We start from the raw sequence: 23,509 nt of genomic DNA, 5'->3' as shown, positions 1-23,509 counted from the left end.
TAAATTTTAGAAAATCATAGACAGGTAGATCAATAGATCGGTCAGTAGATGGACATAAAATCTAGACTGATAGAAAAGAAATGATCAGTTGGGAAGCGGAACTTCAGTGGGGTTGGAAGAATCTTTGCTGTAAATCTTTTTGGCACCTTTCGAATTTCACAGTCGGAAAAAACAATCCAATGAAATAGAGGAAGTGGCCTGACAGTTTACTCGCTTTTTCATTCACACAATAAATATTTACTGAGCCGCTGCTGCATGCAAGACCCTCTGCTAGGAGCTAAGGACCCAACAAAGAGCAACACTGGCAAGGGCTCCTGCCCCGTGTGCATCCTCTGCGGAGAGAGGCTCAGTAAGCGGAAGAATGAGCGAGGGCTTGGCTCACTGGGGATGCGAGGACGGGAGCTACAGGTGGGGAAAGCAGGGTAGGGAGGTTTCCGTGGTGAGCCTCTGAGCTGAGAGAAGTGGAGGAGGCAGACGAGTGAGCCCTGCGGACCAGGGGAGGGACCTGGCTCTCAGGTAAGGGCACTTGGCCCATCAAGGACTGTAGAAGGCGGGGGTGCTGGGTGGGAGTGGCCGGCACCAAGTAGGGGGAGGGAGAGAGAGAGAGAGAGGGAGAGAAGGAAGAGTGGGGCAGGCAGCGCCTGTAAGGTCCTGGTGCAGATTTGGGCTTTTATTCATTTTTAAAAAAAGATATATTTTATTTATTTGATGGTCAGAGTTACACACAGAGAGAAGGAGAGGCAGAGAGACAGACAGAGAGGGCCTCCATCCACTGGTTCACTCCCCATTTGGCCGCAACGGCCAGAGTTGAGCCGATCTGAAGCCAGGAGCCAAGAGCCTCCTCCCGGTCTCCCATGCAGGTGCAGGGGCTCAAGGACTTAGGCCATCTTCTACTGCTTTCCCAGGCCATAGCAGAAAGCTGGATCAGAAGTGGAGCTGCCGGGACTTGAACCGGAGTTCATATGGGATGCTGGCACTGCAGGTGGAGGTTTAGCCCACTATGCCACAGTGCCAGCCCCTGGGTGACTGTCAGGAGCCACGGTGAGCTGAGTGAGTGGCTCCGGGACACTGGAGTAGCTCATGACACAGATTGGGGGAGGAGGCTGAAAGGGCACAGTGTGTTCTCTCCCAGTTCTGAGGCCAGAAGTCTTGATGCAGGCACAGTGGGCCAGGTGCCCCAGGAAGGCTCTAGGGGAGAAGCCTGCCTCACATCCTCAGGCTTCTGATGGCTCCTCGGGAGCACTTGACGTGGGACTGTCCATCTCCAGTCTCCTCCTCCATCTCCCGTCTTCACCGGCCTTCCCTCCTGGATCCCTGTGCCCATGGCTCCCTCTGCCTTTCTCTGACAAGGACACATGGCATTGGATCTAGGGCCCACCCTGAGTCCAGCTGATCTCTTTAAAAATTTTTTTGTTTTATTCATTAGAAATGCAGAGTGATAGAGAGAGCAAGAGAGAGAGAAAGAGAGAGATCATCTATCCTCTGGTTCACTCCCCAGATGGCCTCAACAGCTTGGCTCAGACTGAAGCCAGGAGCCAGGATCTCCATCTGAGTCTTCCACGTGGGTGGAAGGGCCCAAGCACTCTGGCCATCTTCCACTGCTTTTTCCAGGTGCATTGTCAGGGAGCCAAATTGGAAGGGGAGCAACCAGGACTCGAACCAGTGCTCTGACATTAGAAGCCGGCATTGCAGGCGGTGGCTTAACCCACTGTGCCATGATGCCAGCTACTGATCTCCTCTTGAAGTCCTTGATTATACCTGTGAATCCCTTTCACTAAATAAAGCCATCATCACAGATTCCTGGGCTTAGGGCTTGGGCATGTCTTTGGGGACCACAATCCAGCCTGCCACCATGGCTGAGTGTCAGGATGATAGCAATGATGGCTAAGAATGCTTGGATTCTGTTCTGAAGGCAGCATCAACAGAATTTGAGTGAAGAGAATAAAAGGAGTCAGAGACAACTCCAGGGTGTTGGGCTGAGCGGCTGGAAGGATGGAATTGCCCCCCGCGTGGCTGAATAGCCTGGGAGGGACGGGTAGACCAGAAGTCCAGTTTGAGCTGTGCATTAGGCATTCAGGGGGAGATGTCCAGTGGGTGGATGAATGCACTCCAGGTAAGAGCTCTAGATTAGAGATGGAAATCTTTGGGTTATCGGCACATGGATGGTGCTGAAAGCCATGGAGCAGGATGAGACAGCCCCTGCAGTGAGTGTGTCGGGAAGAGAGAAGAGGGTCAGAGCCAGCGTGAAGATGGTGGTGACCCCTGCTTCCAAGCAGCCCGTGCTCCAAGGTGCAAGGTGAGTGCATAGAACAATGTGCCGAAGCATCGCACCTGCCAGTCACCCTTCTTTCCAAGCCAGCGCCCAGGCCCGCAAGGGGGACGACCACTCCACGCATCCTCCACATGGGGGATAGCCATGCTTTTGTTCCATTGACTTCCTGTATTGGTTCTGTCGGACACCGCATGTGCGGGAGAAAAGCAGCAAGAATAGGAAGAATAGGAAAGCTCACCGGGTCTTAGGAAACACCTTACCTCTCCGGGAAGCACCTGGGGACCCCCAAGTTCATCTGCACCACAGCTGAGGCCTCCCAGTTCGGATTCTCCTTTCCAAACAGAAGGCCAGTCGAGCCTGCTTCTGCCTATCTGAGCAGCCTTGCCAACTTCTGTCCATTTCGGCAGCGTTCAAGCCCCATTCTTATTTGTTGAAAGATGAGAACACAAATACATTGGCAGGTTGTCATGAAATATTTTCTCCTCAAATCCAATAGACTGTGTGTGATTCAAATCTATTTCTACTCTTAAAAAATTAAAATCAATGCTTCTAGTTGTAGTGTGGCTGTTTGTTTTTACTGTGTTCGCCTTTACAAGGAAGAGGCTGGGGAGAGCTTTCTCCCTTCAGGAAGCTCGTATGTCTCTGCAGGTGGTGGGTGGCTCCAAGGTCCCAGCATAGGCAGCAGGTGTTGGCATGAGCAAAGCCAAGGTCAAGAATGTCATAATTTTATGGAGTCCATTTAGTTGTGGTCGCTTGTCCAGCCAATCATGTATCATTGCAGATGAGCTTATTATCAGCCACCCCTCACGTGGGAGCAGAGCTCACACATATCCTACATAGGTGCACAAAAGCAAGACTATTACCCACAGCCCTCTTAGAACCAGCATCATAAACTGATCTTCTGTATATAAAGAGAATTGAAAATGAATCTTGATGTGAAAGGAAGAGGAGAGGGGGTGGGAGAGAAGTTATGGGGGGGAAGCTATTGTAATCCATAAGCTGTACTTTGGAAATTTATGTTCATTAAATAAAATTTTTTAAAAAAAGAACTAGCATCAAACTGGAATCAACCAAAAAGTCTATTAGCACACCCATTTTTGGTGCCTTCTATAAAAAGGGATACTCTTTGTCTTATGAAGGGTTGGGTCCATTTGTTTGCACAGAGGGAGCGACTTAAACAACCGAAATGTATATTCTTGTGATCCTGGAGGCTGGAAGTCTGAGACAAAGACATCGGCAGGGTTGGAGTCTTCTGGGTTTGCAGAAAGCTGCCTTCTCACGGCGTTTCCCAAGGTCGTCTCCACGTGTGCGTGCCTGGTGTCTCCAGCTGGGTCCCGTGATCCTCTTCTTGCAAGGACATTTGGATTGCAATCTGCCTGACAGGTTCATTGTCACCTAATTACCTCTTTCAAGGTCCTGACAGAATACACTCACATCTTAAAGTCCTGAGGGCGAGGGTGAGGGCTTTGCCCTATGGATTTGGGGGCAGGGAGAGACTCAATGCGGCCTGTAGCACTGGACTGGCTCCATATGCTCTGGCGTGGAAAAATTACCATGGCACCCTGCTGAGAGGAAGCAGCGGGTGGCAGGAGAGTAGGTGTAGAAGAACCCTCATGTGACGTGACAAGTAAGATGTGAGACGGGCACCCGGCACAGTGGTCAGGAAGCCACCCCGTGATGGAGGGCCTGGGTTCAAGACCCAGCTCTCTTTCCAATTCCAGCTTCCTGCTCATGCAGACCCTGGGAGGCAGCCGGTGATGACCCACGTGTGTGGGTCCCTGCCACCCACATGGGAGAGACCTGCACTGAACTCAGAGCTCCTGGTTTTGACCTGGCCCGGCCCCAGCTGTGGTGGGCATTTGGAAGATCTCTCTGTCTCTGGGTCTTTGCCTTTTGAAGTAATAATAATAATATGTGTGTAGAAAAATATCAGCGAGGGCCTATGCCAAGTAGTCACCATCAGCTCTCTTTGGAGAGTAGGTGTGGAGTGTAGAGAACTCTAGCTTTTTATTTGGGGAGCGCCTGTGTCCACGGTTTGCAATAATTTGTAATCTAATTTTCACAAATCTGACTGGAGGAAAAGAGAAGGCGGCTCTTGCTCCCAAGGAAGGGCCACGGACCTTGCAGGCACCTCAGTATTTTCATTATCAACATCTCGGTATCAAGCGCCCACCTGTCAACCTCATTGGTGCCCCACCTGCACCCCTGATCATTCTGAAAGCTACGTATACTTGTGTTCGCATTTTAGAGACGGACAGCTGGGGCTCAGGGGACCCAACAAGCAGCCTAAAGGCCCACAGCTCATAATGGACAGGGCTGGGTCCTGCAGGGACACCCACTGGGCCATGGAGAGGGCACTTGTTGGAAAAGCCCCCCGGGGAACTGCTGCTGAGCCTTCTGGTGGTAGGGGGCTAACGGCGCCTCCCGGCAGAAGGGGTGGCCGCTCTTTGGCGTCACTGGAGAAGATGGTGATTAGTTCTATGGTGGGTCGTCTCTCCGGGTGCCCACTACTTGCCTGCCTCTGTAGTAAACACTCAGCGTCTGCTAATAGCTCCCGCCCAGCACCCCCACGCACAGGTGAGAATACTGAGGCACAAAGCGCCCAGAGAAGGGAAAGAACCCGTGGACGTGCAGCGCTGGCTTTGTGCAGGGCGCTAACAGCTCGTGCCTTGCTCGCAATCACAGTAATGGGGAGGCGGGAAGAGCGTAAATCATGCAGTCTCTTTGATAATCGAAAAGGCTCCATGGACGACGTTGGCCAGATGGCAGTGGAAGCAGATTCATCATTAAGTGATGATAATGGGCGGTGCAGCCGGGGACAGTGGCTGGCACAGGGTGTGTCCCCCGGATAAGCAGGGCTCAGTCCCAGAGCACAGGCAAAGGAGAGCTGCTCGGGATGGACCCTGGGCAGGAACCCCACCGTCCTTGTGTTCCAGAGGCTGGGGCTACATCCAGAGGCGAGACAAAGATCCTAAACCAAGAAATAGAATCAATCTGGGAATTCGGATTTAGCTAGGGTGAAGGCTGGGGGACCCTCCTTGCCATGGGGCAAAACTGCAGGAGCAGGGGCTCTCATAGTTGGGAAGAGAAGATGAGGGAGCAAGTAGGCGTGAGCCCCTCGTAGGGGCTGAACACAGGCTGGTTCCCTTTCATTCTGAAGCTAAGGAGCGTCCACTAGTGCACTGGCCACTTGTGGGTTGCCTGGGACCACCGTTTTCACACTGGCCTGCGTCTGGTCAGATTATATCGGCGTACTGAATCCAGCTGGAGAGTTCACAGAAGGGGTGACCTTCAAAGCTGTGCACAAAAGCAACTGGGAAAAAATGGCCCAGACTCTCCAAAATGTGTGGGGACCAAGAGGCACAAAGGTATATCCGGGCAGCGTCATGGAGCAGGGCGACTTGGGACAGCCACACTTGCTCGGCCACAGATTCCAACCGAACTTCAAGCGTGTACGACACAGCTGCCAGGAAAGCTGTTGGGCATTTAGTCTGCATTCCTGGAAGCAGGAAGTGGAGGTCAAGGGCGGGCCCCGTGGCCACTTCATTTCATCATGGTATTGGGCCCAGCTGGGGAATGCAGCAGCCGCTGTCAGCCAGCAGCCGCAGGGCGGAATCCTGCCTGCAGGTGCCTCGTATTTGTCCCTACAATGTCGCCATTACACAAAACCCGAGAGAAGTCAAAAGTTTTCCAGTAAGACCCCGGATTTCCAGCAGCGTTCGCAGAGGTAAGAAGGCCCGGCGCCACCCTCGGCAGCCCCTGGCCGGGTCTGGGTGGCGTCTGCTCTTGCCCGCCAGCTGGCCTCAGTGCTCGTCACGCAGGCATCCTGAGTGCCAGTTGCCTTTTCTCAGCGGATTTGCAGGGAAAACCTTCGCTGTACGGATGTCTCCATGAACAGAGGGGAAACAAAAGAGCAAGAAGGCTGTGCAATTTAAACATTTTTTTTGTTTTCTTTTTTAAAGATTTTTTTATTTATTTGAGAAGTAGAGTTACAGACAGTGAGAGAGAAAGGCAGAGATAATGGTCTTTCTTCCACTGGTTCACTCCCCAGATGGCCACAACAGCTGGAGCTGCGCTGATCCAAAGCCAGGAGTCCAGTGATTCTCCCAAGAAGGTGCAGGGGCCCAAGGACTTGGGCCATTTTCTGCTGCTTTCCAAGGCCATAGCAGAGAGCTGGATAAGAAGTGGAGCAGCCAGGACTTGAACCGACACCCATATGGGATGCTGGAGCCACAGGTGGAGGATTAACCTACTGCACCATGGCACAGGCCCCCAAAAAATTTCATAAAAATGTTATTTATTTGTTTTTTAGAAGATTTATTTATTTATTTAAGAGGTAGGGTTACAGTTAGTGATAGGGAGAGACAGAGATAAAGGTTTTCCATCTGCTGGTTTACTCCCCAGATAGCCGCAACAGCTAGAACTGTGCCAACCCGAAGCCAGGAGCCAGGAGCTTCTTCTGGGTCTCCCGTGTGGGTGCAGGGGCCCAAGGACTTGGGCCATCTTCTGCTGCTACCCCAGACCACAGCAGAGAGCCGGATTGGAAGTGGAGCAGCTGGGACTAGAACTGGCACCCATCTGGGATGCTGGCGCTTCAGGCCAGGGCGTTAACCCACTGCGCCACATTGCCGGCCCCAAGACTTTATTTATTTCAAAGTCAGACTTGGTGGGTGGCTGGGGGGAGAGAGGGAGAGATCATCCATTCTCTGATTCACTCCCCAGATGGCCACAATGGCCAGGGCTGAGCCAGGCTGGAGCCAGGAGTTTCATCTGGGTCTCTCACATGGGAGCAGGGGTCCAAGGACTTGGGCCATCTTCTACTGCTTTCCCTGGCCATTAGCAGGGAGCTGGATCAGAAGTGGAGTAGCCATGACTCAAATTAGCACCCATATGGGATGCTGGCATCATTGCAGGCAGCGGCTTTACCCACTACACCACAGCACCGGCCCCAAGCTGTGCAATTTTACTGTACCTGGACTGCTCTGTTTATTTTCATCCCTAGTCTGGGGTTTGTGGAAATTTGAGTTTTCAGCCCCTGAGCACAGCGCGCCTGGAGGAAGAAGCATGGCACGCAGGAAGTTCTGACGGGAAGGGTTAGAGTGGCTTCGATGGTAGCTGGGCAGAGAACGAAGGCTCAGAGCCGTCCCGGGGCAGGTGCGCAGACCGAGATGAAGAGGGGTCTACACAGTGGGCTGGAGCTTACTCTGCGGGTAAGTCTGCACAACCAAGCCTTCCAGCTGGGAATGGATTGTCTGGAGCAGGGGAGAGCGAGAAGAGGCGAGGCAGAAGTTGTTAGGAGGAGGGGGACCCAGAGCCTGGAATTCTGAGCCCCCCGTTTATTCACTGTGGCCTTAACCAAGTTCCTTACCTCGAGGTCTGTAAATTGGGCACTAAAATCATTCCATCTTCTATGAACGTGGTGAGGGTAAGACGATAGAGAACAAGGAAATTATTCTGCCTAACACTTGGCAGGCAGTAAACACTCAACAAATGTTCGCTATTATTATTTGCAATTGGGTGAAAGGTTGGGTAATTTATCTCTCCGAGCATTGCCAAGTCCACGTTCTGTGATTTTTATGTCTCATTCATCTCCATTCCCTCCCTCCAAGAAGTTGCTGAGGAGAAAAGGGAAATGAGCGAATTTCCATCTCATTTTCTTTTACTGCCTCTCTCCCACTTGCGCCACGGCCCCGCAGCCCCGTGAAGTGGCCACAGGCTAACGCTGGCAACTGCAGGCTTTATTTTAGCTCCTGCAGTAGCCTCTTGTCTTGGACCACGACTTGCATCCTGCAAGCCGGCCGAGGTTTGCAGAATGGGCGCCGATGTCTGCTCATCAGCATGGCTTCCCATTGGAAGAGGTGGCCCTGAGACCTTCCATCAGGAGTGAGAAACCTCAATGGCCTCAACCAAGTTCCAGATCCATCAGCTCCTGACAAACGGAAGCTGGAAGCAGACAGACCACCAGGAAATACAGATTTGTTAAACGGAGCCAAAGGCCTCTTCCTCCAAGCGTGGCTGGGCATGTACTGGCTGTGTGCATGGCTGGACGGGTGGGTTTTGCTAGAGCAAGGATAAGTTGCGAGAGAGGAATGTGGATTTGTTCTTTCCCTGGAAGAAACTTGCTACGGCAGACCTGGCAAAGTATATGCCTACTACTTCTTCCTCCTTCCGGCCCTGTTTTGTTCACGACATCAGTGTGCCCGGTCCATGAGACTTCCTCGGTCTGCTTTGCTTCCAACCGATGCAGTCAAGACAGACTTCTTATCCCAGGAGAACAAGCAGCCTCTCCCTCGCTTGTGTCACTGCTCATTAGATGTTCTGCTGCTTCCAGCCAACAGGATGCAGTCTGATTCGTAGGCCAGCTACTTCCCAGGTGTTTCCATTCATTGTCACTGCCTAAGCTACTCCAAAACGTAGAGACTTAAAACAATCATCGGATTATTTCACAAGCTTCCGTGGGTTGACTAAGCCTCAGCCCACACGGTTCCTCTGCTGGCCCCTCTGGGGTGTCTCGGTGGGCTGTAGTGCTCAAGTCCAAGACGGCTTTGCTCCCGTGCCTGGCACCTTGGCAGTGAGAGCTGAGAGGCTGGGACCTCTTTTCCCACACATTCTGTCATTGTCACCCATATGACATGGCAGCCGGAACCCCAAGAGTGCGATTTCCCAGGAGCACATTTGGGTGGGCCAGCAGTTAGCCAGCCTCTGCTGCGTCGCCAGTCGCTGTGGGAAGGGCCTCTGCAAGGCCACCACACGGTCAGCAGTCCACCGTCCCAGGCTGTCCCAGGGCACAGGAGTGGGCCAACCCCCGAGTCCCCTCCAGATCGTGCGGTCTTCTCTACAGTGTCTCTGTCTTCATTCCATTTTCCCTCCCCAAAACTACTCACCTCCCCTCCCCTTTAAAAAGGGACTGGCACTGTGTGCCATTTGAGGGTTTGAGTCCCGGCTGCTCCGCTTCCAGCTCCCTGCTAACGTGCCTGGGAAGGCAGCAGGAGATGGCCCCATGTGCTTGGGCCCCTGCCACCCATGTGGAACTCCTGGATGGAATTCCTGGCTCCTGGCTTCATCCTGGTCCAGACTTGGCTGTTTGCAGCCATGTGGGGAGTGAAGCAGTGGATGGAAGATCTCTTTCTCTGTCTCGCACACCCTGTCCCCTACCTCTGTTGCTTTGCCTTTCAAATAAATAAAGAAATCTTTCAAAAAATTTATTAAAAAGAAGTAAAATTTGCTGGTCTGTTCCAAGTTCCTATAAAAGCATTCCAAGGCATTAGGATCTGGAAATTAGGGTCTGAGCCTTTGAAACTAGTGTCAGAAACTGGTAGTCTGGGGCCGCACTGTGACGCAGTAGGCTAAGCCTCTGTCTGCAGTGCTGTCATCCCACATGGGCGCCAGTTCAAGTCCCAGCTGCTCCACGTTCCATCCAGCTCCCTGCTAATAGCCTGGGAAAGCAATGGAAGATGGCCCAGGTCCTTGGGTCCCTGCACCCACATGGGAGACCAGGAAGAAGCTCCTGGCTCCTGGCTTCTGATCACCCAGCTCTAGCCATCGTGGCCATCTGGGGAGTGAACCAGCAGAAGGAAGACCTTTCTCTCTCTGTCCCTCTGTCTGTAACTCTGCCTCTCAAATAAATAAAAACATCTTTAAAAAAAGAAATTAGTAGTCTGTAGCCACACTCGATTAGGGGACAGTTTTTGAAAATTGGGAAATCTAATCTTAGAATCTCCAATATCACAAGATTCCTTTGAATATTTGAAAGGGTGTTTGGCCCTGGGCCACATTCTTCCATGGCAACGACTGGCAAGAGCTGAGCCGAGGCTGGCCCTCTTCGAGGGCCCAGGGCTATGGAGTCCACCACAGTCCCCGCCACTCCATCATGTCACCTTCAGATCGGAGCCAGGTTCTCCGGGTGGCCTCGGGTGTCCGTGCCACTCACTTCTGTTGTCCGCCTGCTCAGAAGGCTTTTCTGTTCCAATTCCTGCTTTGCGCTTACTCGGAATGTTCTCCCTTTCACCACGTCCCTCACCCACGATTTATCTCCTCTCCCTAAGAAGTGCCTTTGTCATTTTCCACTGCCATAATTCCACCCTTGTGTCTTATCTAAAGCCTTTCTCGGCGGCAGGCCAGCTCATCAAACAACGCTGAGGTCCTTTGTTTAAGCAGTTCCTAAAATCCCACCTCCTTTTAAAATCCTGGCTTGACCTCATAATGGAAGAGCGGCAGTGGATTCACGTGCATTTCGCTGTGTTTAAATCCAGGGCCCCCAGATTCCACTCCTTCAGAACGGCTCAGGACAAAGCTTGACGGCAGATGCCACCGTTTCTGGCATTCCTAAGGAGAGAGATGCTCAGGACACAAGGACAGGGTCTTCCTGGAGAGCAACATCCTAGCAGGTGCAGACTGAGGAAGTCCAACTGGGTCCTCCCCCAAGAGGTAAAGTCTGCCTCACATCTGGAGACTCACTGAGGACCAGGCTTCTCAAGGTGTGGACCTTCAAACAGCGCCCCCTACAGGCCTGGTAGAAATGCCAAGCCTTGGGTCCTCCCTGCCACATAAGGATTCAGAAACCTGGGGGTGGGGGTGGGGCATAGGGCCCAGTGATCTGCATTTTCACAGGCCCTCCAGGGGTTCTGATGCATGCTCCCATGTGAGAACCACTGACTTGGAGCCACCGCACATCACAGGGCCTGCTAAGCAGAGCTCAGCAGACCCCTCCCCGGGGGGCAGCAGTTTCTGCCTCAGTTTTACACTTGCCAGTGTTCTTTGCGTCTGCAGGTTGGTGGCCCCTAAAGCGGCTCAACGGTGGCAGAAGCACTTGAGGGGAGTGGAGTCAGCCTCCCTCCCAGCTCCCACCAAGCAGGTGTGGCCACGCGTCTGGGACTGGCATCTCTAAACAACTTCACAGTTGAGGCTGGCGTGCAGTCACGTTTGGAAACCATTTGTGGAAAGCATCCGCTAATAGGTTTGCTAGCCTGTCAGTTCTACTGCGGGTTGGAGGGCCACAGGGCACCTGTCCACACACCGCCCCATGTCCACTGGCCCCATGCAGCTTCCCCTGCCCAGCCTCCCCTACCCAAATGCCACACGGCCAGACTCTGGTCTGCCTGCTCTTTGGGGCTTCCTGTAATGGCTTCTGACCCATAATATGCTCTCCGCTTGGCCACAGGGGATTGTTTGCAGACCTTCTGGAGGGTTAATAAATAAATGATGGGCTTCTTGCTGGCCGCAGGAAGCCATCTCAAGGTCAATGATATTGCAAAGCCGGCCTTTCCAGGCTTGCGAAGACGAAGCAGTCATCAGCTCCCACTAACCACATCCCCTCTTTTCTGAAACTTTGAAGCTCCGCTGTGGCAAACAGGAGTGCAATTAAGCCTCGATCAAATTTTAATAGTGGGAATTATGCACTCTGCAACCAGCCTACAATTAGCCGTTGCTATGCTACGGGCAGAGCCTAATCACGATAATGAGGCAAACAAAGGGAGGGAATTAATCAGGGCTATAAGGTTAGCACGCAGCCGCTTCCGTCTCAGAGCCCTGATTTCTGAGCTCCAGCAGCTGGGCCCCTGGGAAATCTCAGTGCCGGGCGAGTTTAGACGAACGAGCTGATGCGTGTACGGTGTGTGTGTGTGTGTGTGATCTGAGTCAGGAGAGCTGTGTGCATCTCGTTCCCACCACCGGCACGAGCAGGAGTTTGCTTAAACAAATGAGGATGCTCCTGTTCTGTGTGGGAAGCCGTGCTGGACTGTGCAAGAGAGACACTGCTCTACAAGACACGGACCCTGCAGCCTAGAACTTTGCTATTGAGTGTGGTCCTTGGCCCACTGGGAAGCTTGTTAGGTGTGCAGAACGCCGGCCCGCCCCGGACTACCAAATCCCATTAGACTTTATCCAGAGCCCCAGGAGACTCTGAAGTAGCCATGGCTGCCCCAGCAGGTAATCAGGCTAGAAATAACAACTGTTGTTAGTCTACTTCTGATAATTGTTAGCTCTGCCGAGTTCTGTGTGAGGCTTCATGGTGCTCTCATTTAATCCTCATCACAACCCTGCTACGAGATGAGAGCAGGTTAAAGGTCAGAGATGACAACAAACGTATTCAAGGTGGCTGAACTAGTAAAATTATAACCCCAGGATTTCCTGATTCCAAAGCCTAGATTCTTTTTTTTTTAAAAAAAAGATTTATTTATTTGAAAGTCAAAGTTACACAGAGAGAGAGGAGAGGCAGAGAGAGATAGAGTGGCCTTCCATCTGCTGGTTCACTCCCCAACTGGCTGCTACAGCTGGAGCTGGGCTGATCTGAAGCCAGAAGCCAGGAGCTTCTTCCAGGTCTTCCACGCGGGCTGGGGCCCAAAGACTTCAGTCATCTTGTACTGCTTTCGCAGGCCATAGCAGAGAGCTAGATTGGAAGTGGAGCAGGTGGGACTTGAACTGGCGCCCGTATGGGATGCTGGCACTGCAGGCGGTGGCTTTACCGCTACACCACAGCGCCAGCCCCCAAAGCCTAGATTTTTAACTACTGCTCCAGAGTGACTCAGCACCTTATAGCTCCAGGGTGAATAAAGACAGCCACAGCTCAGGGCAGTGTGTGGTAAAAGGTCATAAGTGAGTTTACCATACGGAATAGTTAGGAGCTTGGGGTGATCAGCAGTGGAGGAGGAGTGTTGAGCTGGAATTTGACTTTTAAGTGGGAGTGATCCAGGTACGGTGCTGGGAAGGCACTCCCGCTGCAAGGGTTGACATAAGCAAGGGAGTTTGAAAGCTGGAAAGATGGAGAGGATTCACACAGGGTATCTGAGCCAGGGCTGTGCCATGGTCAGACCAGGCTCTAGAAAGATCTATGCTGACCACAGTGAGTTGCATGGAGAAAGTTGGGTGCACAAGACACCATGGGGCTAGTGGGATCAGAAAGAAGGGGCACCATGAGACCCTCCGTGGAGGGTGGGCTGGGGCCTGCTGGAGACTCAGGTCAGGCAACAGAGGGGTCAGAGCCTCCATCTCCAGGCTACAGCCTAGGGGACTGTGAGGACGCTGGTTTGGGAGCCACACGGCCGTGAGCTTGGGGACTGCGAGGACGCTGGTTTGGGAGTGGCACGGTGCTGTGCTTTGTGATGCTTTTCATTTGCTGCACCTCGCAGCCTCCCAGCAGCCTCAGCGCTCAGTAACAAATGTCTGTTGAGGGGTGCAGAAGCCAACAACAATGGCAGCAAATCTTGACCAATGCCATGGGCCACGTGCCTGCCCTTCTGCCCTTCTGCTCCTCACCACAGCCTCCCAGTCTCGTCACCAGGGGGCTTCCGAACCAGCCTGTCCATTACGGTTGCCTGGGGAGTTTCTTTTTCTTTTTATAACCTAAGCTAATGTTTTAAATTTATTTGAGAGGTAAAGTTACAGAGAGAGAGAGGGAGAGACAGACAGAAAGGTCTTCCATCCTCTGGTTCACTCCCCAGATGGCTACAGCAGCCAGAACTAGGCTGATCCAAAGCCAGGAGGAGCCAGCAGCTTCTTCCAGGTCTCCCCCATGGGTGCAGGGGCCCAAGGACTTGGGCCAACCTCTACTGCTTTCCCAGGCCATAGCGGAGAGCTGGGTCAGAAGTGGAGCAGCTGGGAGTCGAACCAGAGCCCACATGGGATGCCGGCACTGCAGGTGGCAGCTTACCCACTACGCCACAGTGCTGGCCCCACCTAAGCTATTTTTTAGAAAGCTTTTATTTAATAAATATAAATGTTATAGGTACAGCTTTTGGAATATAGCAGTTCTTTCCCCCATGCCCACCCTCCCACTCCCACTCTGGTCCCCCTTCCTACTCCCTCTCCCACCCCATTCTTCATTAAGATTCATTTTTAATTATCTTTATATATAGAAGACCAATATACTAATTAAAGATTTCAACAGTTTGCACCCACACAGATACACAAAATACAAAGTACTGTTGGAAGACAAGTTTTACCATTAATTCTCATAGTACAACACATTAGACAGAGGTCCTACATGGGGAGCAGGTGCACAGTGACTCCTGTTGTTGATTTAACAATTGACACTCTTATTTATGATGTTAGTGATCACCTGAGGCTCTTGTCATGAGCTGCCAAGGCTATGGAAGCCTCCTGAGTTCACAAACTCTAACAAGACAAGGCCATAATCAAAGTGGAAGTTCTCTCCTCCCTTCAGAGAAAGTACCTCCTTCTTTGATGGCGATTTCTTTCCACTGGAATCTCACAGAGATATTTCAGGTAGGCCATTTTTTTTTATTACAATGTCTTGGCTTTCCATGCCTAAAATGCTAAGCTATTTTTTAAAAAAATATTTATTTATTTATTTATTTGAAAGAGTGACACAGAGTGAGAGAGACAAGGAGACAGAGAGACAGAGATGTTCCATCTGCTGGTTTGCCCCTCAAATGGCCACAACAGCCAGGGCTGTGCCAGGCTGACTCCAGGAGCCACGAATTCCATCTGGGTCTCCCATGTGGGTGGCAGAGGCCCAAGCACTTGGGCCATCATCTGCTGCCTGCCAGGTGCACTAGCAGGAAGCTGGATCGGCAGCAGCATAGCTGGGATTTGAACCGGTGCTCTGATATGGGATGCGGCTTAACCTGCTGTTTAACCACATGCCTTACTAGCGATTTTTCTTTAAATACCAGTGCCTGGGACCCATATCCCAAAAGATGTGTACTCCATTAGTGAGTTGAGGGAGGGTCCCAGTTCAAAGCCCTAACGGTCCCAGCTGAATCTTGGTGGTGCCCCCCGTTGTGTCCATGCCCTTTAACCACAAACCACCAGGAACACAAACATCGTCAAGCAAATTGGGATCCTCACTCACTGCCGAAAGGGAGTGTGAACACTCAGGGAACCGTGGGGGTGTTTGTTGCACCAGATCACGCTAGGCAGAACCACTGTTAGAATCTGGGCTTTGGTGGGATGACTTGGGGGAGGGTCTGCGGAAGCGGATGTCGCTCTGGGTGGGACGTTGGCAGAAAGCAGGGACAATTCTCTGCCGGTCTCAACCAGTCTCGCCCACAGGGAGGAGAGACCGGAACGAAGACTGGTGTCGGCAAAGCGGTGGCAGCTGCTCGTCTTGGCCAAGAGAGGTGCCTGGTGTTGGGTGGGAGGCAGAGTGGCCTGGCTTTCCTCTGTGCTGATACAGTTATGAGGAGGTCTTGCTCTGTTCACCGGATCTTGGTTTCAGAGTCTGCGGTTGGATGTGCTTTGCATCCAATAGGAGAATGGCCTGGCCTGGCCTGGCGGGGAGGGGCAGGCCAGTCCCTGAGTGTCACGAGCAACTCTTTCCCCTTTCTCATTGCCTGTACCCTGGGCCAGGCCCTAGCCCTTCCCGTCCCAAGGGCCAGAGAAGACGGAACACAGAGCAAAGGAGAGTGAAAGGGAGAAGTCAAGGCCAAGGCTGGTGCGCAGTAAACCTTGCGAGTTCTGTGTCCCTGCTGCGAACAGAGGCGGCTCTCTGTGCAATCTGGCTAGCCGGGGAGGGAGGGGATGAGTGCAAGCCGTTTGTTAACTTTTCCCAGCCACGCACGGGTCCCTCCCTCGTGCGTCAGAAGCGACCTTGCCACTGCCACCCCCCTCGGAGCAAGATCTCCTCCCACCATCTGTTTGGCATCAGGCAACGGGTGGTGCTCAGCCTGGCGTGAAGGGGAGGAGGGTGGGTGGGGAGGGGACCCCAGGGCCCAGGCCCGCGTATGTGTGTGCATGTGTGTGTCTGTATGCTCTATCCAGCTTAGAGACATCTCGTGACTCTGCCTGCCATCGGTTGTGTGGGGTGCCAAGGACTCTTGTTGAATCTGGGGTCCTGACCCCAGGATGGGTGTGTCCTGTGGCCGCCCCACCTCCACCCCAGCTTATCTGCAGGCGGAAGCCTAGCCCTGTAGCCCTCCCACCTGGCTCCAGGCCGCTGACACTGGGAGGCTCTGTGCCATTCCTCCTCTGGGGGGTGGGCGCAGGAAACTCTGACCATCTGAGGGCCTTGGGGGCAGCAGGCTCCGGGCGGGCACCAAACAGGCCCTATCTCTGCGCCTTTCCTTTTCTGGCTGAGGTTTTCACAGTTCCTGGAATGCCTGTGGCTCTCCTGCCCCGTTCAACCTTGGAGACTGAAATGCAAATACCCGCCGGCCCCTGCTGCCCTCCTCCCAGCTCCCCCAGGGAGGCCTTTGCTCCTGCTGCTCCGGAAAGCTCCCCACGCGGTGTTTATTGCTATGTGCTCCTTATCCGAGTGTGTCTCCGACCGGACAGGAAGCCGCTTTATTTATTGTCTGGGCCCCAGCCCCTGGAGCTTGGCCAGACTCAGAGTAGACATTTGGCAAATGCTCGGGCAGGGAGGACTGCGTGGCCAGGCCCATCCTAGCGGTTACGGGAGTAGCAGGAGAAGACACAGCGCCCCCTCTGGCAGCTCAGTGTGGGCCTGGCTGGCGGCTGGCGGAGACCGCAGCTGGTCTCACATCCGGGCCACACCGCAGCTGGTCCCCCTGCCCTTTCTCTTCCTATCTTATGGGAGCTGTAAGGGTCAGGAGCGAATGAGCTGGACTGAGGAGTATTCTCAACTCCAGAAGAATGTAGGCCGCAGAAAATAACAGGTGTCCCAGTGTGTCAGCCAGCTTTTTGTGGCTTTAACTCAAATACCTGAGAGCAGCGTCTACGGTGGGCGGGGGTGAGGAAAAGGTTTATTCTGGCTTGCATTAGAGGTTCCCCCCATTCAGGGTCAAGCAGCCTCTGTAGTCTGGCATCTGGTGGGGAGGCTGGCAGAACCATCGCTCGGTGAGCCAGGAAGCCAAGACGTGGAGGTGTGGAGGGGTCCCTGGGGTTCGTATAGGGAACAGAAGTGAGTGCTGCGAATCTCTCTCCTTCCTGGCTCGCCACACGCACCACTGCCAGCCTCCGCACGGCCGGACGAGTGGGACTGCCAGATGCAGCTCTGAGCTGAGATGCATTTCCTGCCTTCCTAAGCTGCTCCTCTCCAGCATTTAGGTATAAATAGGGGTGTGTGTGTGTGTGTGTGTGTGTTTATAAAGATAGGGAAAAGAAAACCTGGCTTATCCGACTCATGTTAGCCCAGGGGGTCTCCGAGGAAGGGGTCACAAGCAGGTTTTCTTCTCAGTTCACACAATTGTAACCACCGATTTCTTTGTGCTCCAATGAAGCCACAGAACAACAAAAAGAAAAGCAAGGAACATGAGCAGAGTTCCCAGCGAAATAAAGGCAGGGAGATTGGGGGATAGGAAAGGCGTTCCTCACCCCGTGAGCTCCCCAGGCAAAAGCAGAGCGATGTGTGGGTGTGGCAGAGCCCCTGGGCAGGCACAGGCTGGGTCTCCTGGCCCCTTCCTGGGCCCCTGCGGTGTTTAAATGGAGCTGAGCTTCCTCTTTGGAAAATTCCAGTGGTGCTGCAGGTGCGTGAGCCACCATGCCCCTTGTAACTGGTGAGGGGCTGGAAGGGAACACAGAGAGGCGATTAACACAGCAGGGTTTTCTCTGCTCACTTTATGTTTTGGCACCCGGGAAGCCACCAGCTGCAGAGCCCGAGCTCGTGGCCATGTCGTAAACCCCAGAGAGTCTGCTTTTCAGAAGTTCAGAGATGCAGCCAGCCGAGGAGAGGGAATAACATCTCAGGTGTCCCCTGAGTCCACCCTCCCGGGGTGCCAAGGGCGCAGGGGCCAGGAGCTGGGCAGTCCTGACTCAGAGACCTCTCAGCAGAGGGGAGTGGTTCTTTCTGAAGCCCCACGGGCCAGGGTTCAGATGTCAGCGTCGTCCCCTGATAATTCTGTTGTCTTAGATCAAGCATTCAAACTCCTCTGATTCCATCCCCTACAGCAAAGAGATCCTGGCCCCTGTGGGAGGTGGGTAGGAACGGAGGGAACACAAGGTCTGGGGGTCTTGGAGGCGCCCAAGAGTGGAAGGTCCCCTCCTGCACCTGCACCCCCTCATGGGCACCCACCCTCCCACACGCTCCCAGACAACACACCCAGAAACCCTAGCTCCCCTTCAAAACTCCTCACCCAGGACCTCACCTGCATCTAAACACTGCGAGTGTGCCCTTGGCCAAGTGTGCCACTTGGCTGCAAGTGGTGGGGTTTAACACGGTCCAAATATTGACGGTCCTGGGTGCCTAGCAGAACTTCTGCCACTTTGGCCCATGGAGCATCCATCCGGTGGCAAGCTGCGGTTGATGAGTCTCTCCTTCCCCACCACGACTTGATCGACTCTGCTCGCCTCTCCGCCCAGACTTCCAGCCTCCCAAGGTTTCAGCTTTGGGTGATTCATCTCGAAGTCCACCCCCACGGGCCCCGTGTCTGCTGTTTAATGGGAGAAGGGGGTGCTGGAGGCCCCAGTGCCTTAATTGCATTTGTTAATGTGCAGGTGCAATTATCTGTGCCACACTCCCGCACACTGCCAGGCAGGCAGAGATGATTAAACGGGCCCTGAAATTCCAGCTCTCTGTGGCCCTCTTCACTAATTGAGCAGTGGAGGAAGCCACGTTGAGCTTCCTCACTCTTCCCTCTAAATTAACTCCTGGCTCCCAAGTCCTCCTTGGAGGAGTTTGCCGGCCACACGGCTCGGAGCGTTCGGTTCCAAGATCATCCGTCACCTGTCTCTTAGGCCCAGGGCTCAGCCAGTGGGTCTATCCATCACTCACGGTCTGGGAGTGGACTCGGTCCTATGGTCACACCCCACTCAACCGAGAGATGGCGTGACGGTGTCCCCCTGTCCTCTGAGCCTTTGCCACCTGTGCTCGGTCCCAGTCCAGGTGCCCACAGCTGCCTTCCACCGGCTTCCTGCTCCCTGCTCTCTGGTTTGGTGTGCTGCTCCACCTGAAAGCCAGGGTGATCGGCTAGAAATGCAAATGGGCTCAAGCACTAATATTACCCCCCCCCCCGCCCCATTGCTTATCCTGAATGAAATGCAAGCTCCGCACCAGCATCTGCAAGTGCTGGCGACCTGGCGCCTGGCACCTCTCCATCTTTCACCTGCGTCCCTCTGGTCCTTGCTGCCTGAGCTCCAGCCACACGGGTCTTCTCTTCCAGTTCTCCAAACACAGCGCGTTCTTTGCAGCCTCAGGGGCTTGGTCCGCGCTCTCTCCTCTGCTGGGGAGAATCGGCCTGCACACGGGCATGGTCAGCGCCGTCTCGGCTTTCAGGTGCTCGAGAGGGGCCGTCTGCCCCGCGCCTGCCGTGGCTTCCGTGGTTTCCCACTGCTTAGCTCTGATTTTTTCACCCTTGCTTCCTTTAAGGTGTGTGTCCTGTCTTCCTTTTTAGTTCTGTTCTTTTGTTCCGGATTTTTGTCATTGTTTCTGCCTCACTAACTGTGAGCTCCATGAGCCCTACAGAGTTCCTGCTGCAGTGACTGGAGCTTCCTCATTCGTTCGGCACAGGTTCATTGAACACCTACTATGTGTCAGGTCCTCTTTCAGGCACTGGGGAGACAGCAGGGAGCCAAGTAGGAGGAAGTCCCTGCGCGCCTCCACTTGTCACTCTAAGGAAGACAGGAGGGGTAGGCAAGGAACAGCTGGCAGAACGAGGAAGTCCTAGAGAACGCTCGAGGGGAACCAGGGCTCAGCCTGCCACCCAAGGCAGCGCTGCCGAACTCTGTGATCCTGCGACTTAGCTATTGGACAGGAGAAAAGGAGCGTCTGTGTGTGTGTGCATGTATGATGGTGTATGTGTACATGCACGGGTATGTGTGTGCATATGTGGGAGGGACAGCCTGTGTGCATGTGTGCACACGTGTGTCTATGACAGTGTGTGATGCATAGGTGTGTGTGTGAGAGAGACAGAGACAGTGTGTGTGTGCACGCATGCACACTAGTGTGTCGAGACACAGAAGGTCAGTTGCCAGCCCGGATAACATTGAGCCCGGGATACATTTTGTTTCTGTGGAAACAGACTCAGCGTCCAGCTTCCCTCTAGCTGGGGCCTCTGGAGTGGACCTTACTCCTCCCTGCAGCTCCCACTGTTGGGCTCCTTGTGTCTCCTTTCCCTCTCCCCACAGGAACTCACTGCCCTTCGACCCATTGCAGCGCCGTGCGGGCAGCTGAGCTGGGAGTTTGGCCTCCCAAGCATGCCCGCTCCTTTCTTCCAGGAGCAGCACCTGATTTTTCTCAGGGGGCCCCCCTAGCCCACTGGCTAGATGCTTGGTAGGACTGTCAGTCGCAGTAGGAGCCATCTCCCAGCCAGCAGGTGGCACGAGGCCCAGGCCCTTCTCCTGGAACCTGAACCCTAGATGGAGAAGCAGAGAGATTTAAAGCAGGAGGTTTCCCATTGTGAGGGCGCGAGGGTCCCTTCACTCCTGGCACCCAGGCCCGCCGCCTCCCTGCGTCCTGTCCCCTCCAGCCACGTCTTTGCCATGTTATTTCCTCCTGGTGCTTTGCAACTGCTCATCTGTCTACAGCAGTGGGAGTCGGTCCCGGTTGCTCAGAACCAGACACCCTGACACCGGAGCCGGGGTCCAAGCAGCTCTCCTGTTTGCTAGGGGGTGACCTTGGGCTAGCTGGGTGACGATGGGCTAGCTGAGTGACCTTGGCGGCATATCTTTGGACCTTCATTTTCTCGTCAGTGAAATGAAGAGAATAACAGCAATTTCCTCAAAAGACGCAAAGCCTGGCTGTCCCGCCCTCTCTGCTCCCCTCCCCTCCCTTCCCTTCCCTTCGGGGGAGATGTGGAGGAGACACAGGGAAAGCAAGTGCCCACAGAGGTTGCCATGGGAACCCCAGCTGCATGTGCAGCATCCCTGGGGGGGCCTGACTGCAGTGACGCTGCCTTTTGGAGCAAAACAGCTCAGCTGTCCCCGTCCCCTCGGGTCCCAGCTGGGCTGGGGCCACAGAATGCCAAATGGGGCAGCTGTTGGGCTCTGGGGGTTTGGGGGGCAGAGCTGGGCGGTGTTCTGTGCGCTCCATGGCCAGGCACAGAAAGGCTGCTGGGGGCAGAATTCTCAGCCTGGAGTGAGCCTTGAGAAGCCACTTAGTGAATCAGTCCTCCGGCGAGCTGGTTCAGAGCTCAGCCCTGAACTGGGCGGGCGGCGGGAGGCAGAGAACCAGAGGCCACGGGGGAAGGGCTGCAGTGGACATAAGAATGGAAGTTAAGAGCAGCGCCATGGCCCTCATGGGTGGAGTGCCCACCTCCTGCCAGCCGCTCCGCTGTGTTCTCCCCTGTGGTCCAAACAGGGAACTCCACCAGAGACGGGACCGGGGCTGAGCCTGGAGAAGTGACCGTGCGTGTAGCCTGAGTTCCCTGGCTGGGCAGGGGCACCAGCGTGACCACTCCCTCTGTTCCCTCACACCCAGACAGCTGTGGAGCACCCAGCACGCTTTGAGCTCTGCACCCACAGTGCTTGGAGCTGAGCTGGAGAAGCCAAGGAGTTATGCAGGGGACAGGGATAGCGACCAGGGCCCAGTAGCACAGGTCATCAGCAAAGCCTTGGAAGTCAGGGTGAAGGAGGGGAGAAGCAGGCTCCTCTGGGCCTTGAGCGGCAGTTCCACAAAAGCACCGATGGGGGGCGCTGCACATGGCGAGTGCAGCGAGAGCAACAGCACCGGGCCTCAGGGAGGCGGTCTTCATCCCGGAGGCCCTCAGCTGGGACGCCAAGGCAGGGCGTTCTGTTCAGATCTGCCCTGGCACGTGGTATGGACTGAATGGGGTGGGACTCCAACCAGGAGACTGTCGCTGATGTCCCCTGGTCCTGATGGGGTTAAAGGGACCAAGGCAGCAACAGGGGCAGCGAGGAGGGACAATGAGCAGGGTCACTTAAAAGATGGACTGAGAAGGCCAAGTGTCTCTGCCGCGGCTGTGAGCAAACAGGTGCCTGTTCCCGCACTTGTCCTGCGCATGCGTGCACACCGCAGGTCGCACCTGCGTGTTTGTGCACAAAGGCCTGTGCGTTCTCCAGCATCCCGCACGGGGGCGTGATGGCGCCGGTGCACCTGTGGCCCTAGCCCGCGCTCCGCCTGCTGCGCCCTCGCCCTGTTGTGCTCGGGCTGAGCGCAGGATTCTGTGTGCCAGGCACACCCGCAGGGACTTCAGCGGCTCTGGGGGCTCCTGCCGCTACAGCGAGGTGCATCTTCCAGCCCAGTTTGATGCTGCGACAGGAACCCCGAGGTAGTTCTTCAAAGGGAGCTACTGGGGGCGGAAGGAAAGAAAGGAAACCGCAGGACTGAGGCCTGAACCACCCCGGCCCCTGCTGCAGCCTGGCCCGGGGGCGCCCTCCTCCGACCCCCACCCTCCACCCCACTCCCCCGCCTTCCACACGCACCTGCCAGGCGGCACTGATTCCACAGCTGCATTTCTCCAGGCCCGGATCCCAGGAGCTGAGGGATTGTGAAACAGGAGAGCCGGGCAGGCCGGCAGGGAGCACATAGGGGGCGCTGCCCTCTCCTGGGCCTGCCCCGGGGGTATGGAGAGAGGGCTCTCCTCCTTTCCTTTTTCTTTGCCCCCCTCCTTTCTTCCATCTCTCCTTCCCGCCCCTTCACTCCCCTCCTCTTCCCGTTTTCCCTCCGCCTCCCATTTCCAGAGGACCCTGGGGCTTCAGACCAACGGTCTGTGTGCTGACAGATAGTGAACTTGCCTGATGGTGAGCAAGTGCGCCTCCTTTCCAAACAGTAGCTGTCCCCCCTTCGCAGGGTTGGTTGTTGCAATTAAGTCAATCCACACCCGGCACAGGCCAGGCCCGCTGCAGGGACTCCAAGCAGTGGCCTCCGAATCCTTGAGGCTGTGCAGCGAGCAACACGGCCTCTGCTGATCTCGACTGATTCCCACCAGCAACAAACCAGGAGGGCAAGCAGAGCTTTATGTAAGGAAGGCTGCTGGGACAGGGCTCAGAAGAGAGAGGGCCCCGGGCTTCCCAGGATTGGGGCGGGATCAGGGAGAGCTTCCTGGAGGAGGCAACTCTCAAGTCTTAAAGGACAGCTGGGCATCATCAGGCGAGTCTGGGTTGAGGATGACCAGGTCAGGGAGGGGCTTTTGCTGGAGTGTGAGAGGCGCACGGCAGTGCCCCCGGGGGTGTCCAGGCTTGGGAAGCCGGTCTGCCTGCTGGTCACTGCGCAGCACCATCCCATGGATGGTGGGCGCCCCAGGAGGACTTCATCCAGCCTGGGAGGACTGGGGAGGAGGAGCCTGAGGAGATGTTTCTGGGCCACAAATATCTCAGGGCAGACGCAGCTCCCTCTACGGGGAGCGGCTCCCTCGCCGCAGACCCCTGCTCTTCCCCACCAGGGGCAGGTCAGGGACTGACCAGTGTTCAGGCTGAAGGTGTAGC

Source organism: Lepus europaeus, chromosome 11 (genome assembly GCF_033115175.1).
Source record: "Lepus europaeus isolate LE1 chromosome 11, mLepTim1.pri, whole genome shotgun sequence".
NCBI classification, from domain to species: Eukaryota; Metazoa; Chordata; class Mammalia; order Lagomorpha; family Leporidae; genus Lepus; species Lepus europaeus.
The sequence above is the reverse complement of the archived record's forward strand: the minus strand, read 5'-3'. Positions refer to the sequence as shown.